The sequence below is a fragment of the Desmodus rotundus genome, chromosome X (genome assembly GCF_022682495.2).
Source record: "Desmodus rotundus isolate HL8 chromosome X, HLdesRot8A.1, whole genome shotgun sequence".
In the NCBI taxonomy this organism is placed as follows: Eukaryota; Metazoa; Chordata; class Mammalia; order Chiroptera; family Phyllostomidae; genus Desmodus; species Desmodus rotundus.
Window position 1 is genome coordinate 89,845,730 of NC_071400.1, and position 18,972 is coordinate 89,864,701.

The 18,972-nt window shown below is 38.2% G+C and overlaps 1 pseudogene; it reads left to right on the forward strand.

The window, feature by feature from the left end:
* The first annotated feature begins 7,390 nt into the window (after nucleotides 1–7,390).
* Nucleotides 7,391–18,972, forward strand: part of LOC112313285 (lysine--tRNA ligase pseudogene) — a 48,570-nt pseudogene continuing 36,988 nt past the window's right edge.

Here is an 18,972-nt window from a genome sequence, read left to right on the forward strand (position 1 = left end):
CACCCTCCCCCTTGATTTTGTCCTTGTGTCCTTTATAGTAGCTCCTGTAAGCTCCTCTCCCCACTACCCCTCCCCACTCCCCTCTGGCTATTGTTACATTGTTCTTAATTTCAATGTTTCTGGTTATATTTTGCAACAGCATGGATGGAACTGGAGAGCATTATGCTAAGTGAAATAAGCCAGACAGTGAGGGACAAATACCATATGATCTCACCTTTAACTGGAACATAATCAACAAAAGAAAAAAGCAAACAAAAAAAAAGATGATATATTAAAAAAAAAACACTCTCTCTGTAAACCAGATTTCATATTGGCTCTAGGACAGATGTCAATAAACATCTCTCTGTCTACACCCATACCTTCCCCAAGACCTGAGTTTGCATATTGAAAGATACACACACACACAGGGTCTGGCACAAATAATGCAGCTTTTTATTACAAAACCTTTTATTACAAAATCATAAGCATGTAATTCTGCATAACAATATCACTCTCAAGCACACCATGTGACATTTTAGGTGAAATGTTCAAATTAAAACTATGAATTATCACACCTATATTATTATCCTACCAACCACACTCAAGCAGGTATTACTTCTGCCAGACCCTCTGTGTGTGTGTGTGTGTGTATCACAAGGGATTTCTGAGATTACCCTTGAGAGAATTTTATTTGGCCACTAGTGCTTAGAGCTTCTGAAAAGTTTTATGCCAGGAAGAATTAATTAAATACAATGTATCCTGGGGCTCAAGAGCTGAAAGCCTAATGAGATCCAATGTTTCAAGAGAGACTACTAAAATTGAAACAGTGGCAGAATTATCTAGAAGCTCCTGATGATCCTTCAAGCTTTCTGTGTTCTTCATTTCATATTTTTTGGTCCGATACGACAGCCCATCATAAATGCAGTGTACATTTCTGCATTTATGGATGCCAGAATCTCCTCGGTTCACTTCACGAAGGCAATTTGAGATGAGATTTATTTTAATAGTGTTTTAGATGTTGTGTCTAATAATGATAATGAGACTATATGGAAGCTGGCACAATAGAAGTGCATAAGCTGCTGGGGAAAGAGAGGCCCCAAATTTCATAAGAAAACACTCATTATCCTTCACCAGCAGCAGATAAAGTTAAAATTTATTTCACTGGTGGCTTGAAGCCCAAAACATGTAACCATTTCCAAGGCACACAGATTACAGTACTTTGGAAATCACCCAATATGGAAGAGGATGGGAATATTTTTGTTTTCTGGTTAGAAAGCCAGAGTTTTATATCTGCCTCAAGTTTTGTAGTTGTATCAAGTTCTCTGGTATCTACTGTAGTTTTAGTGCATAATGCGAGTAAAAGGCTATGGAGAATTATCAGGAGCTGTAGGGGAGAAAGTGGCAGTGATGTTAGATTTGGCATGTAATTATTAGTATGCAGCCCATAGAGCTTTGCATCATTTGTACACCCCACCCTTTGGTCTCCCTGCCAGAGAGTGAAATACCTATCCTTTTCTCCTTTTGGGTAGGAACAGCATAAAAAATGAGGATAATGAAGGTCAGAGGCAGACATCTGGTGATGGCTCAAATGTCCATAAGAATGGAGGAGCAGCCCCCACTTTTGCTGGTCACACTTGGGTTTCTGATGGAAACACGATTTCAGTCTCTTGGTCTGCAAGTCCAATTTATTTAATAAGGAAGTGTACTTAATTGAAGTAATGTGTCCTTTTCTTCTAACACCATTAATTTTACTGTAACTTCTCTTTCAGTCTCATCCTGTGGCAGTCAGCTAAGTGTACAGGAGATTAGAGTTATTATATCTGGATATCTGCAAATAAATATACATTATAGAGATGATAAATATAGTATGCTATCACTGGATTGCAAGTGTGGTTCTTTCCATCTTCATATTTCAAAGAGAGTAGAACATACTTTGTTAACTTTTCAAAGCATTGCTAATCTTCATTCTTAACTTTTAAATTACAAATACGATACAAATCATTAACCATAACATCAGTTTAATGAAAAGATCATATCTTACAAAATCAGATCATTTGAGAATCTTTAAATAAACTCAATGGTATATAAATTACTTAATGGAAGGGGAAATAGCTTTCTCATTGATTAAAAGTGCTCCCCCCCCGGTCACCTTTAGCCTATTAATAGGCCCATTCCTGAATTAAAAGCTAAGCTGCACACCATATGTGCCAGGGACGGAGATAGAATTCCAGCATTTCTCAAATTATAACAGGCATATAAATCACCTAGAATTCTTGTTAAAATGCAGATTGTGATTCAGCAAGCCCAGGGCAGGGACTGAGATTCTGCCTTTCTAACAAGCTATAGATGATGATGCTGGTGTGTGGACCACACACTTTGAGTAGCCAGGACATAGAGAACATTCCACCCTATAAGGAGACTTCATTCAGTATCAAACTGCTCCCAGAAATTTGCCCAATCTTTTGACACACATACAGTCTTTGACTGCTATTGTGATTCACTCTCATGATTTTTTGTAATTGAATGAAACAGTGAATTTATTTGAAATATCAACTGATACAATTTTTGTTCATTAGTTCATTTTCTCCCCCCTCCTCCATTCAAACAATAACTGACACTAAGCACTCTAGCACATAAGAGTGAGGAGGCAGAAAAGAAAGTACTTTATTTCAAGATTTGAGTGCTTTCAAGGACCTAAGGCCAGCTCTTTGCCTCCCTATCACCCCATTACTCTCTATTTTCTCCCTGTCACTGAAGCCAACTGTTGACTCACAATTGTTATTGTACCTGCTCTATTGCATTTGTAATAGAGTAAAGAGGATCAAGAAATATTTCTTGTACCCACTATTTATATGATAGATTAAATAAGAGGGTAGCCTATTTCAAGATAAAGCAGACAGACTATATTTCCGGGTGGAAATGAAGACTGTAACTTGTTTATTTTGCAAAGAAACTGTACCTACGTCAAAAGAATATAGCTTAAGACACCTATTATGAAACAGGCCATAGTAAGAACTGTCAATAGTATACAACAGAGATTCTCAACCTTGGCACTATTGACATTTGGGGCCAAATAATTCTTTGTTGTGGAGGCTGCCCTTGCATGGTAAGATATTTAGCAACATCTCTTGCCTCTACCAATGAAATTCTATAGCACTTCCTGCACCTCTTCACACACACACAAAACTATCTTCAGAGATTGCTAAATGTCCCTGAAGAGCAAACTCACTCCTGTTGACAATCACTGGCATGCAAAAAAATAGCACACACAAAATACTTATCATGTACATAGCAGGGTTCTAGGTATCAACATTTATTCACGTCACACACTGAATACTCAATACAACCCTATGAGGTAGGTACTATTATTTTTCCTATTAAGTAGATGAGAAAGCTAGAACATAGAGAAGTTAAGTAACTCACCCCAATTCACCAAGCCTGTAGATAGAATATCTGAGATTTCTATCTAAGCATTCTAGTTTCAGAATCTTAACCAACATCCTGTGTGTGGAAACATTTAGTGAACTGGAAAAGGAGTGTGATTTCCATAGGATTTATTTTGAGAGAATGTGAATAAAATCAATAATGCTGCTATGAAATGCAGTTACATATTAATTTAATTGCCTGACACCAAACAATACTTCTTCCAGTCTGCGACACTTGAGGGTGAGAGGATTGGTAGCAGGAACCCATTATCCTCTATGCCCTTCCTCTAGAACCCAAGGCGATCCCCTATACCCACACCTCAGCTTCCACAAGTGTTGGTGGTACACAAAGGGAGGCCATGCCACAATGCCAACACTACATCCATGTCCTTTCTTGCCTCTGATCAATTTGGTGACTATGTGCTCTTCCAGGTTAGTGTCAAGCCATGTGGGATGAGGGACAGATATTTCTTGTACAAATAGGACTGCTCTTCTTGCTCAGCCTTGGCCCCTCATCTATTCTCCATTCTGTGAGTACACAGCAGAGGTATAGTCCACATTGACAAAGGTTGAATTCTAGGAATACAGTGGTGATGACCTAAAGAGTTCAAGAAAAGACATGGTTGATTGATATGCTGTTCTACCTTTGCACTATAAAATTCTAGGTGGTAAATTTAACATGGCCAGAAAATGGCTTATTCACATTTTCCTGCATACTCTAAGCAAGACTTGTATTTATGATCATCATTAACAAAGCACAGTTACAACCTGAAAAAGTCACAGTTAGCAAGATGGATGATGCATCATTAATATGTAATGATGTCACTAGCATATGTAAATGATGTTAGGGAACTACAGTGACAAGAAGATTTGTATTGCTTCATTAGTTTTCGAGTTTGCTGAAAGTTTCTTTTTAAGTATGAATGGATGTTAAATGATTTTTTTTAATGATGATATCCTCTGGTTCATGTTACCCAAGGGAAAATGTCCATCTCAATTTAGCAGCAAAAATTGGATCAAAGACTTGACATTATGACTCTCCTAAATATCTTGAATATTTCTCACCAAAGGAATTAGCAAATGAAGCAGTTTGTTTTGTTCATTAATCACACAAAAAATGGATCTTTAGGAGTTTAATTTGTCAGAGAATAATCTCACCTACTTTCCTTTATTAAAAGAAGTGAAAGCCAGAGCCAGATGTATATTCCCAGAAGTGTGAAATTGAATCCCAAATTCCAAATACGTTTTTTATCTGAAACTTTATGAAAATAAACTAGCATTGCTCAATTCATCTCCCTTAACTAGCATTGATAGTATGAATTGGGAGCTCCAAATAGAAAGTTATTGAACTGCAGTGCAATGTAATACTGAAAGTGAAATAATGACATTTATTTATCTTAAATACAAGAACACTGTGCAATGATCCTATCCATGTCTAAAATGAATTATCAATTTATGAAGAGCTTCTTTCTGTTATGAAGGTGAATTCAATTAAATATCAAAATCAGTTAGAAAATTCAAGGCTGAATTCTACCCAGTGCCTCACAATGTGAAATATAAGATCTGACACTTCATGTTTTCACAAAGGTTAAGGTATCTGTTTTTCAGTTCCAAATCAAAAGAGTATGAAACATGAAAGAAAATAATTAACAGTAACTATGTCTTTTCAGTTTTCATTTCCCCATGTGTATGCTAAAATATGATCTTCATTAGTATATCTGTGTTTATTATCTCTTTATATATTTCTGTAAAAAACAAAGAAAGCTTGCTTACATTTCTGGCAATTGGTTTTCTATATGCCTGCCCTGCTTCACTAATTTATCTGCTTGGTCTGTAGACGGACCTGAGTTTGTGACTCATACAATAAGTATCCAACAAATTGTGGTTGAACTGAATGAATTGCAAACACTCCTGAGATTATGGTTTGTTCATTGAAATTTCTTTAAATTTCTATGTTGTCTCAATTCATGAAAAGAGCAATAACAAAAAATTAGGTACAAAGTAAGTACTTAATAAATACTCATACAAAAGAATTGCAAATGTTGGTACAGACAGTTAAAAAAAAATTGGACCCAAAGGCCACACTCAGAATATTCAGAATGCTAATTTTCAGAAGGCTAATGAAAATATTATCAATTGATCTGCATAAAATAAGTAAATATAGTTACCTAAAAATCCACTGAAAGGCCCAATATTTTTCAAACTTTTTAAAAAAATCAGTCTACTCCACTAATAGCCTAATGTATCAGAGCACAAATATATTCATTTTCATTGTGTATATTCACTTTCATTCTCCTGTAATTAAAATGCCCAAATGGCACTTCTGTAATTCCAGAAAAAAAGATCCCATTGCAAAATTCTCTTTTTTTACAGTTCATGGAATAACTGGCACATTTCTATGAAGACAAGTATTTATTTTACTTTTTGAACATTTACTTTGCCTTGCCCCAATGCACTAATTTTCTCCAATTGTGGTACATTCTGCCTCAGATTCTTTGCTGGAATGAGGTAGGATGTAAATATATACATTCTTTCCGAGGATTCTTCAGGTAAGAGAAAGCACATGCTATAACAGGGCCTGAGGCAACTTAACTAAGACCAACATAGTGTTATGTAAGCAATTTCCACAAGGTTTTATTTTTGTAAATATATTTCTAGTGGAAAAATTTTAAATCATTTTCAGGTTTTTACTTGGCACAAAAAAAACTCAAGGCTATTATCTAACTGGGGCTTAATGAAGAAGCACAAACAGAACCAAACAAAAGCACAGACTAAAAAACAAAGACCAGAGAAATAGACTCTGCTGCCCAAATCCAATATTTGTCCAAAAGTCTAATGGATGCAACAAAAAAATATTTTAAAATCAAATGCCTGCCAGTTGATCAAGAGCCACAGTGGTAGAAAACTTCCCCCAAAGACAAGAGACTAGAAATACATTGTCTCCTCAGTGAAATGAAAATGGATTATAAGAGAACATGAAAAACATGCAAGTGAATTCAGTCACTCATTTAACATGTAAGATGGAACAACTCTGTGTGTCAGTCTCTGTTCAAGTTGCTAGAGGCACAAGTGAACACATCAGATAGAAGTTTTGTCCTCATAGAGACTATATGCTGGTGAATGAGACACTGATAGGCAACTAAAACCTAAAGAAATAAATATGAAACAGGGCCAGGCGTATCTGTAAAAAAATCACAGAAAGTAAGAAGATGGCCATTGAGAAGAGGTGCTATTTCAGACAAGGTGGGCAGAGAAGGCTGTATAAGAAGGGAACATTTGAGCAGAGGTCTACATGAAATGAAGGAGTAAGCTTTTCAAGGATTTGAAGGGAAAACATATAAGGCAGATAGAACAGCAAGAACAAAAGCTCTGAAGCACAAGCCACCTTGGAGTGTTCCAATGTGACTCATCAGAGTGAGCAAGGCTAAAAAAGCTGGAGATGAGATCAGAGACATCATAAAAGCTAGGTCACACAGCACTGTGACAGTTGTTTAAAATGGCCACAAATTGTTTGCCATTCATCTCATTGAGAAGTGCAGTCTAAGTTTCTTCTTCTTGATCTGGTGGGCTTTGACTGCTGCAAGCAATAATGTACTGTCAAAGTGACACTAGGTGCCTTCCAAGTTGAGGTCATAAAAAGACCATGCAGCTTGTCGTGCTGGAGAGGCCGTATGTAGGCATTCCATTCAAGAGTTGCAACCAAGCCCAGTCTTCCAGTCACCCCACCAAGGAGCCAGGAATATGAATGAAACTGTCTTGGAACCTCCAGATCAGCCCATTCACCAGCTGAGTTCCCCTGAGTGACCTCAGCTGATTCCATGATAATGCAAAAGAAACAAGGAGCCAATACCTGCCCAAGTTTCTAAAGTGTCAGAAAATGGTCGTGGTTTTTAAGCCACTAACTTTTGAAGTGATTTGCTGTACAGTAATAGTAACTGTAACTAGGGTCCTTGGCCTACACTAAGGATTTGTTTTTCATTGTCGTTATGATAGTAACGGACAAAAGAGGGGAGATAGGACAAAATCCAGAAGAGTGTGTGGAGCCCTTGAAGCAATTGGGAAACAGAGAATTACCAGTTTCCAATGCTGCTGAAATGGTGGGTAAGATGAGGGCTGAGAATTGATTAGGTTCAGCAATGTGGAGGTGAAAGGATCCTTTATAAGAGTAGTTCCAGTGGCACAGCGGGGACTAAAGACTTAACCCGGACTAAAACAGCTTAAAGAGAGAATATGAGCTGAGGAAGTAGAGGCAGAGTACAAACTAACCTTTAGGGAAGTTTTGCTGTAAAGAGTAAGATCCAGAGAAGTGAGGTAAAAGAGTGACAGCAGGTCTAAGGACAGCTTTTGGTAATAAGCCTGATTGTCACTGGGAAGTGAATGTCAGTTGAACCAGAAGTGATTTTATGTCAGATAAAGACCTAATTTCCATAACAAATAAAAGACTGAACAGAATACACTAAAAAGCAAACAAAACATGGACATTGTAACTAGTAAGAACTGCGAACTAGTGCTTCCAATTAGTCACAAGATTCAACCCCTTCCCAAAAGATGGGGTCCATTTCCACATTCTATAGTTAAAGAAACATGGAAAATTTAGAAGTGATCCAGGGAAAATCACAATTATGAGAAGTTTTGATAAACAAGAAATAGAGAAGTGAAAGGAAAAAGAAAGAGAAAAATAAGGAAATATTTAATAATTCTTTTCATGTAACTATAGGTCATTTTTACAGAGAATTTGTGAATATTATTCACCATAGACTCAGAGATATAATAAAAAATGTTAGTAAAATGATATAAACAACAGGATTGGCCTTGAGAAAGGCAAGACAGAACATACTACATATTACATACCAATTATATATTACAGCAAAAAATTTGAAACATTGGAATGAGTTTCTGGTTACAAAACCTCTTTGCTATTGCTTGCAAAATCAGTCAAGTTCTATTTAATATTCTTCTGTAATTTCTGGCCAATGCAATAATATATTAAAACCAAAAAAGAGGTATGATTATTAGCAGGTACAAGAAGGAATTTTTATTGTTTGCAGACATTAACATTACACACCTAGTTAAGGCAAGAGAATCAATAGGAAAATATTAGAATTAATAAGCACATTCTAAAAAGTGACTGGATGAAGGGTAATTATCAAGAAATCAATAGTTTAGGTAATAAGCAGCTAGAAACATAATGAAATGCAATAACACAGCCTAAAAATTACCCTAGAAGTAACATGTAATAAGAAAGACAAATACCATATGATCTACCTATAAGTGGAACCTAATCAACAAAACAAACAAGGAAGCAAAATAGAACCAGAGACTTCGAAATAAAGAACAAACTGACAGTAACTGGAGGGGAGGGGAAGGGGGATAACGGGAAAAAATGGGAAGGGTTGTCAAGGAACATGTATAAAGGACTCATGGACAAAGACAACAGGGGAGGGGGATTGAGGGTGGGAGGTGGGGGTGGGTGGGATGGGGGCAGTGGTTGGGGGAAATGGAGACAACTGTACTTGAACAACAATAAAAAAAGTTTAAAAAAATACTTGGAATATATATATATATATATATATATATATATATATATATTTCTTTTATTAAGAGAAATAAAAGAAGACTTGGATACCATGTTCCTAGTTGAGCAGACTTAATCTTGTAAAGATGTCCATTCCTCCCAAATGAAGGGTAATGCAGTCCCAACCATAATCTCATGAGGATCAATTTTAATTTGACGATATATTTCTAAAGTTCATCTGGAAGAATAAACAAGCAAAACTAACCAAGAAAACTTTTTAAACTTTTTAAGTGAAATGAGAGTGGCCTATTTATAAATCTCAAATAAGTGAAATAAGACATCAGTAAAAGATTTATAGAGACAGCAATAAAACAAGAAATAATACAAGAACAAAACTCTGGGATTGATAATTATCATATGATTGAGTAGGCATTACAAATTACTTGGTAAAGGATGGATTTTTCCAAAAGGAGTGTAGAGTAGAAATTGACAGCTATATGAGAAAATCATATTAAACTATCACAAATCATGCACCAAAATTAACTTCAATAGATTTTAAAAATAAACATAAATAGTTCAACTATATAAAAGCTAGACTAGGTATCTGATTTTTGAGTGAGGAAAGATTTCTTAAGTTTAAAAGTAATTTTTTAAATGGCAAAGAAAAATATACACAACATCAACAACTTGAGAAAATATTTGCAACAAATATGAGAGACTAAAATTAATATCCATAATATAGGAGTTCTTAAAAATTGGTAAGATAACCCTAAGACATGATACAAAAATGGCCAAATGGCAATCTAAAAAAGAAGGAATACAAATGGCTAGAAAATAACCTCACTCACAATTGAAAATAATCAAATTAAATAACAAGTGTGCTAGAGCATAATAATAATGGCTCCCACTGAATCACACCTCTCTGGGTCCATGCCCCATTGCAATGTGACTTTAATACTCCTTTCAAGAAGAAAGGCAATGTATTTCCCTACCCCTTCCAGTTAGAATAGCCTTGTGACTTGCTTTGATCAATAGAATGTGGTAGAAATTAATCTGTGCTAATTCTGGAGTTTAGGCCTTATGAAGCCTTGCATTTTTCAGTCTTGCCATTGCATTGGAACCCTGAGACTGTGAAGAAGCTCAGTCTAACATATATTTCAGATGAGAGATCATTATAGGGAGAAAAAATGTGCTTTAGCCAATAGCTAGAAGTAACTTCCAGACATTTAAGAGGCCATCTGAGCCCCTTCATCCCCAGATGAGCTGTCAAAAGACTACAGATGCACAACTTATCAAGACCAGGGGAAGAACCACATTCAAAAGTTCACTTCTGGACAGTATTTATTATGGGTGAAAGAAGATAATTAGAAAATATTTGTGTCCACAACCACCTGAACTTTATGTCTGGTATTTTTGGATGCAAGTATAACTCTTCAATGAGGAATGTCTCTGGCCAGGGGGACCTGTCTGGCACATAGTAGGTATTTAATAGGTGTGTATTTGTTGAAAGCACAATACATCTTTCAACTTAATCCCTGATTCTGTAACTGAGAAAATAACCCCTACTTTAGACTTGGTATTCCCCAAGCATTCTTCAGATTTAGGCTCAAGCAATATTGATCACATTATGTTCTAGGCAATGTGCTAGATGTTTCCATATAACTTTATCTCATTTAGTCTTTATCCAAACCCCATGAGATGGGCACCTACTATTTGGTAGGTGAGGAAAATAGAGGTCAGAGAAGTTAAGTCTTTCACCAAAGGTAGGATATATACACACAAGATTCCAAAGTCAGGAAGTGGGCATCTGTTTGCTGGTTGGTTGGTTGGTTGGTTTTAAAGGCTTCAAATTCTTTGACACTCCTATTAAGAAGGGGCTCCTTTAAGATTAGTTGCCTTGACTATATAGTCAGGCTTGTAACTGTTTGAGCCACAAAAAAAGGTGAAAATGATGCTATGTGATTTCTGAGGCTATGTCATGAAAGGCTGTGCAGCTTACCCTGTCTTTCTTGGAGCAGTCTTATCCTCCAGAGGCTTTTCGCAGAACCCAGCTGTTGTACTGTGAGAAGCCCAAGTCACTTAGAGAGAGGCCAGGTGTAGGCCCTCTGGTCAACAGTTCTGCTGAGTTCAGGCATTGAATCATCCCAGCCCAGACCCCAGGCATGTGCAGGAAGAAGCCTCCAGATGATTCTAGCCCTTGGCCATTTTAGACACCCCACACCAGCTGAGAACCCACACATTGTGGATCAGAGACAAGCCACCTGCACTGTGCCTTCTCTGAGTTCCCAAAAACTCTGAGCATAATAACATGGTGGTTGTTATTTATGCTACCAATTTGGGATTGTTTGTTAAACAGTGATACTAACTTTAACAGTGACCTTTACCCAAACTTAATATATTCAGTGCACTTATGATGGCATAAAATCCCATTAAGACCCACAGACTTGGAGACTCCATGATGCCACACAGATCCCTCAAATTTACAGGGGAGCAGAAAGCAGGGATTCTGGCCCAAACTCTCATCTGAGCTTTGTTTCTAAAACTCAGGCCTTTGAAATTTATCACTCTTTCCTGATAGACCTTTTCCCTACCTGTACCTTGTCTTAGTCATATAAAGCATCCTTTGCCCCTCTGACCCTACTTTGCCCTTCTGATCCTTCTTAGCACTGAGATTTCTATGTTTGTTCTTCATACTTTTCCCTCTGGCCCCTAAAGTCAGGGGGGAAAAGGCAGTTTTTCTTGCTGACAGTCTCAAGACCTGATCATCAAACCTATTTAAGTTGAAGTCACTATTTTCCACAGATATCCAAGCCTCCCCACCCTAGAGGTCTACCTCCCATTCTCTCAACCTAAGTGTGAGGCCAGGATGGCGCCCATCCTTTTGTCCTCTAGGGTCTTCTCCCCCACAAAGAACATTAGTGCCAGATCAAGGGCCCATCTTGACAGAAAGGGCAGAGCATCCTTAATAATCTTTGAGATTTAGTAAGAATTTAATTTACTTTTTAATTTAATCTTTATTGTATTTTTTACATTACCACTTAGTCCCCTTATACCCCCTCCCCCTGAGCAATCACCACACTGTTCTCCATGTCTATGAGTCCTTTTTCCTTTTTGCTCAGTCCCTCCGCCCCCTAACCTCCCCCCACTTTAATTTATTAAGCTCTTCAAATATGACATTTATTTATTTTTTCAATTATAGTTTACATTCAATATTATTTTGTATTGGTTTCTGGTGTGCAGCATAGTGGTTAGGCAATCACATATTTTTTAAAGTGTCCCTCCCCCCGACATTCCCAGCACCCACCTGGCAGCATACGTGGTTATTACAATATTACTGACTGTATTTCCTATGCTGTACTTTACATCCCCATGACTATTTTACAACTAGCAATATCTACTTCTCAATCCCCTCACCTTTTCCACCTAGTCCCCCAACCCCTCTTCCCTGTGGTAACCATCAGTCTGTTCTCAAATACGTGACATTTTTTAAAATGAAGTATGTGTGGTATTGCATTAAAATTTCAATCAGACAAAAACAATTAACTCATCATAGAAGACAGAATTCAAGATAATTATCCTAACACCTTCTCAAAATAAAAGCAGGGATTTGGAGGATCTTTCTGTTTTAGAGATTTTGATTAGGAGCAACACTTCCCTGAACAGAGCAAGGCACACCTGGGGCTGAGCCAACGGGCTCTAAGTCTCACAGTCTGTGGTTTCTTATCTAAGTGGGCTCTAACCTACACCCTGACATAGCAGGCACGTATTCTGCAGAGCGCGAGCTGAAAGGCAACAGAAATTTCTCATCTCTAGACACAAAGACTAAGTACACTGTAGCTAACGTCTAAAATTCTATTCTATTTGGCTTAAGGCTTTCTCCTCCTTTAAAATACAAATGTCTTATGAATTACTTAAACTGAGTGATAGTGGCAGGTCTTGCTAACTGCCTACCTAATATCCATTTTTCCTCTTCTTTTTCTTATTAGAGAACTCCAATTTGGGCGTCAGGGGTAGGAATGTGCCCAGATTCTATCTCAGCTAGGGGTGGTCATGTGACCCAGCTTTGGCTTCTGAAATGTAAGCAGAAATTATTGGGCGGGGCTGCCCAGAAACCTTGTTTTAAAGGGTAGACTTCTAAAAACAATAGTCCTTTCTCCTTTGAATTCTTCCTTCACAAAAGATGGATACAATTCATGGAGGCACAGCAGCTATCTTGCAAACCCAAGAACAAGAGCTACACCTTAGTAATGGCATAGCAGGAAGATAAAGTAAACCTAATTTGTTGATAGTCTCACAGAGCCACTGTACTGGCACCGTAGTCAGCCTACCCCCTCTCAGATGGGGCGGGGGGGGGCACCCTATTGGGCTTCCATCTCTAACAGATGCAGTGTTGCAAAGGTTTGGGAAATTATCCAGACAGTGAGTTTGAAACAAGCAAGAGGGCATAAAGAAGTGAAATAAACCAGGTGGTGAAAGACAAATACCATAAGATCTCACCTGTAAGTGGAACCTAATCAACAAAACAAACAAACAAGCAAAATAGAACCAGCTGAGAAAGAACAAACCGACAGTAACCAGAGAGGAGGGAGGAGGGGAATAACAGGGGAAAGAAGGGGAAGGGTCATCAAGGAACATGTACAAATGACCCGTGGACAAAGCCAAAGGGGAGAAGGATGGAGGGTGGACGATGGATGGTGGAGGTGGGTTGGTGGGGCAGGGGAGAGTGCTGGGGGAAAACAGGGACAACTGTAACTGAACAACAATTTTAAAAAAGGGTGGGGGAAGGAAGGCACAAAGAAGTTATGGGCTTTAAGAACTGTATAGAGAGAGAGAGAGAGAGAAAAAAGGTATCCCTGAAGGAGAATACAAAACTGGAATTGGAAGGTATGTGGCCCTGAAGATTAGTTTATTATGAACAACTTATATTTTATCCTGCATCTAAACTAAATTAATGGAAAAATAATTCCATGACCTTCTGTAAGTGCGGAAAAGAGAATTTCTTTATAGGATTTTTATGTAACAATAATTTGAATGCTCAACATGCTAACACTAAAGGATAAATTTTCTGGGACAAATCTAGGTGAATTACAATTCTAGTCAATAGGCTTTCATAAGCAACATAGAAAGTCAAAGACTTCCATGAACGATGGCTCCACAGGAACTGGTGGGGAATATGAGGTCATTGATTAAAATGAATGCTGAATTGCTGTTTTTGTTCTCCTGAAGTGCAGTTATTATTGGCTGGACATCGGCAGTGCGTAAATTGGTGCAAACATAACCTAGGGCCACTTGAATTTTTTACCAAGAACTTTGTTATTTAAGAGCTGAAAGATTAAATGACACTGAAGAGAAAAATATGGTCCAATTGTAACCATTAATCTAAAATATTAATGCAAACCTCAATTTCTCTCATGATTTCATGCATAAAATTAAAGACAGGCCAAGATTCAAAATGGTGGTGTTTCCTTTAATTTGGAATTAACTGTACTATCTATCATCACCTCTCTTTTAGGAAAATGTTGCCATAAGTTGTAGGTATGTTTTGTGAAATCCCACAAACAGATCAATAGGAAGGAATCAAGTAAGTTACAATATTTTTAGTTTAACCCCACAAATAATTGGCCAATTCTATGGCACAGAGGTAGAGCAGTGCTTCTCAAACTTTAATGTGCAATATGAATAATCTAGGCCAGGGGTGTCAAACTCATTTTCACCGGGGGCCATATCAGCCTCTCGGTTGCCATCAAAGGGCCAAAATAATTTTAGGTCTGTATAAATGTAACTACTCTTTAACTGTTAAGGAGTTGAAATTACATTCCGCCCTTTGAAGGAAACCTCAAAGCTGATGTGGCCCCTGGTGAAAATGAGTCTGATGCCCCTGATCCAGGCCTTTTGTTAATATACAGGCTCTGATGCAGTAGGTCTACAGTAAGGCCTGAGATTCTGCATTTCTAACAAGCTCCCAGGTAGTGATGATGCTGCTGATGCTGGTCAATGGACCACACTTTGACTAACCAGGAAGTAGAGCATGGGCTAACCTGGCTGCTCATCAGGATCATTTACGGACCTTGTTAAAACAAAAACAAACTAAAAAAACCTTACAAAGTCTTGGGTCACATCCCAACTCTGCAGAATCAGAATCACCGGGAATGAGGTGCAGGAGTTTGTATTATTAACCATCTCCCCAGGTGATTCCTATTCAACTGTAAGCTGCACCTGGTCTGCAATGAGTAGATCAGCATGGCTCAAAGAGTAGCTGTGCACCCCCTAAATCAGAACCGCCTGAGGAGCTTGATGATCGTGCAGATAGTGCTCTGTAGATACCTCCCTTCTGCTGCCCAGGAAGGAGGCAAAGGGTGGAGGGAGTAGAAAAAATAAGGAGACAGTATAAAAATGGAGCTTGACGTCATTTCAACTCCCACCTGGCAGGAGTAAAGAGGGCCAATTCTCCTGGAAGTGACAGCATGGAACGTGCCTCCCGCTGCCTGACCACCTGCACCTCCTTCCTTTTCTTCCTTTCCCTGGCAACTGTAGCAGCCAAGGCAGCCCCCTCAGGGCTGCTGAGGGACCTGGTTAGAGAAGAGGAAGAAGAGTGAAGAGAAAGAAATGGGAGTGTAGCTAGAAAAATAAGGTGAAGGTATATGAATTATAAACAGCCTTAGGCTTTTCTGTTCATATTGCAGTTCAATTCATTGCAAATAAACTAATACTTATTTTGATATCTGTGCTTGCTGAAATGATAACAATATATTATTTGGCCAAAACAGTGTATTCCAATTGCAAAAAAATTGTGTCTATGTATGGAAGAGTGTCTGGAAGATTTTGAACAGGATTAATCTCCAAGTGGTGAAATTTAAGGTACTGTTTTCCTTACTTCAGTATACTAATCTGTACTGTTTGGACATTTTAAACTGAGCATTGATTATTTTTATAATGAGAAATAAATAATAAAGCCATTTTAATTTGGGGGAACAAAAACAAAGGGTCCTTAGAGCTGAAACACTATAGGGGACAAATTAAGGAGTAGCATACAGGCCCTTTCTTCAAGAAGCTCACATACTCAGTAGTCAGAATCATGGATGCATTCTGACTTGCAGAGATATGAGGCTAGGTGACCCCACACTCACCTGCAGGGAATGGCATTTGGTCCAAAAGTCCAAGATGGATTCCACATATATGTCATTGAGTGCAGATTTGGAGAGGAGTTTAGTATATTAAAGGAGGAAAACTTATTAAGGTTAGGTAGTATGAATAAAGCAGCTCTTGGAGGGGAATGTATAGGTCAGAGGGACCTAGGAAAAGGAACTATAATGCTACAGAAAGATAGCATTCTTGCAGCTATAACAATGAAATGAGCCAAGAGCTCAGCTAGAGATTAAGCAAGTAAACCTGAGACCTCATCAAAGAGGGAACTACTCCTGGTTGCCCTTGGACCTACTCCTCATGGTATTAATATAATAGAATTGCCACATGCAAATGATTAAATAGCAGTTGGGCGTGGAACAGTGATCTCAACAGAAGTTTTGGGAGGCTTTGTATGTCAAAAGGAAGATGAGCTCATGAGGGCAAGAATCTGGGTTAAACAGGGTCTGTTTACTTGGAAATTTCTTGGGTACTGCAGACCTATGGTATCTCCCTCTGACTTTAGCTGTAGTCATGGAAAATGATAAAATAAATTTTTGTGGGTCCATATTGCCTCAGTTTCTTGCTTAAAGTATAGGGAGAAAAACAGATAAAGCAGCCTGGAAGGAGGGGAGAAGGTCAACAAATTAAATGACCCCTATGAATTTGAAAGATCAGAAAATGCCCTGAAACTCCAAGTTTCTGGACTTGCACTTTTGCCATCCATAACCTAAAGAGATTTTTCTCGTTTAATTCCATTATGAGGCGGCTTTTTAACAGTGATTAATGAGGCAGAGAAAAGGGAAGAGGTTCCACTTTGGAACTGTATGATGATATACTTAGGCCTCATGGAGACAACTGACTATAATACTATGTCATGACAGGTGTGCGCAGTGGGCATCTCTGGGTCATATCGTGTCTTCTTATATTTCCATTGTTTATATTACCTGCATGAGCAGCAGGTAGGGAGTTGCAAAGGTAATTACCATGCCTAAGGCTAATTTTACTGCTAAAATAAAGTGGAATTTACTAGGTTCTCTGCAGTGACTTTGAAAATATCTGTGATAAAACATCAATACCTGAAATTAAAAGAAATATCTCAAGGAGGGAAGTGAGTGGTCAAAAATAGGAGATAAGTTTTTGTTTATGAGTTTCAATCACTTTGGTAAAGTATTCCTTCTGATAATTAATTTTATTCTTGAGCTCATTGAACTTTCTGAATTTTCTTGAGTTTCTTCATGACAGCTATTGTGAATTCTTTTTTTTTAAATTTTATTGTTGTTCAAATACAGTTCTCTGCCTTTTCCCTCCACCCCAGCCCAACCCCCAGCCCCCAGCCCTCCCCACCTCCCTCCTGTCTCCACCCCCAACACCCAATATTGTCCATGTGTCCTTTATAATTGTTCCTACAAACCCTTCACCCTTTTCCCCTGAAATTCCCTCCCCTCTCCCCTCTGGTCACTGTCAGCCTGTTCTCAATTTCAGTGTCTTTGGTTATATTTTGCTTGTTTGTTTGTTTTGTTGATTAGGTTCCTGTTAAAGGAGAGTTCTTTATACAAAGCAAAATCAGCCAAATGAAGAAAGACAAATACTGTGTGATTTCACTCATTAGTAAAATATAAAACAAAACAAATAAACAAAACAAAAACAAACTCATAGAGGTAGGTAACAGGTTGGTGGATACCAGAGGGAAAGTGGTTAGAGAGGCTCAATTTTCCTGTGACAGATGGAAACTAGACTTTTGAGGGTAAGCACAATGTAGTACATACAGATGCCAAATTATAATGTTATAAACCAATGTTACCTTAATAAAGAGGGAGATGAGAAATTGTCACTGACTTCTTTGCCACCAATTCTGGTTACATATCAATGCGTTTGCAGTTTGAAAGAATGCTGCATTTAGGAGCCTTTGACTGCCACTGATTACTTCTTTGTCTCTTGGGGTCTCAGATCTAAAATACCTGAACCCATCCCCTGGGGAAGTTACTAATTCAGCTCTAACTCTCCAGGCAACATCAACCTGAAATATTTCTGCGAACAGAAATGTTTCTGGATCAAGTCTAACCTTCCTTCCTCTTTTTCAGCACCATCAGAAGAGCTTTCTGAGAAGATGCATAAGGAAATTTTCCAGTTGATCATTATCTGCCTGTGGTCCAGAGTTCCACCAGATCCTTTCCAAAATGAGGTACATGTAGTAGAAAATGCCTGTGGAAAATTCTGGGTCTTAAACCCAATCTCCCTTACCTTCATGGTTGTTCATTAAGCATGGCATCTGACATCTACTTAAATTGTGGTTCCTAGACCACCAGCAGCAGCATCTGAGGGTTTGCTGGAAATACAGAATCTCAGGCCCCACCCAAGACCTACAGACTCAGAATGTGCATTTTAACAAGACTCCCAGGTGATCTGTGTAGGTTCCCAAGCTTCAGAAGTACTGCTCAAGATTCTCTCTCTTAAGGAGGTCATTTTCATCACGTTCTTAATGGAAACAGATTTAGAAGTAAAAAGCTCAACAGAGCTACAGCTCCTAAGCTGGAAAATGTGACATTTTTAGTGAATAGTGAAAACAAGCCAGGCAACAGCAGTTTATAAAAGCTAATATACCCTGTACTGAGGTCAAAATACAGGTGCTATAAGATGAGTGGCTCTAATTATGAAGATGGTTATTTCAACAAGACCAACCACACCCTTTCTTTTCATGCTTTGAGCCTTTCACTGAAATGCCACATGGCTCTTTTGGCATAATTAGCTCCCAGATTTACAGTGGGAATTAGACAAGAATATATTTTCCTTCCTTTCCTTCAAGGTGCAGGGATGGGGGCTAGAGCATGTAACAGGGAGCGCTTCTGAGGCCAAGAGTAAGCAAAACTGAAACTGGAAAAGGGCCAAAATACAAATGGTAGAGGAAACACAAGGGCAAAAAACTGCAAC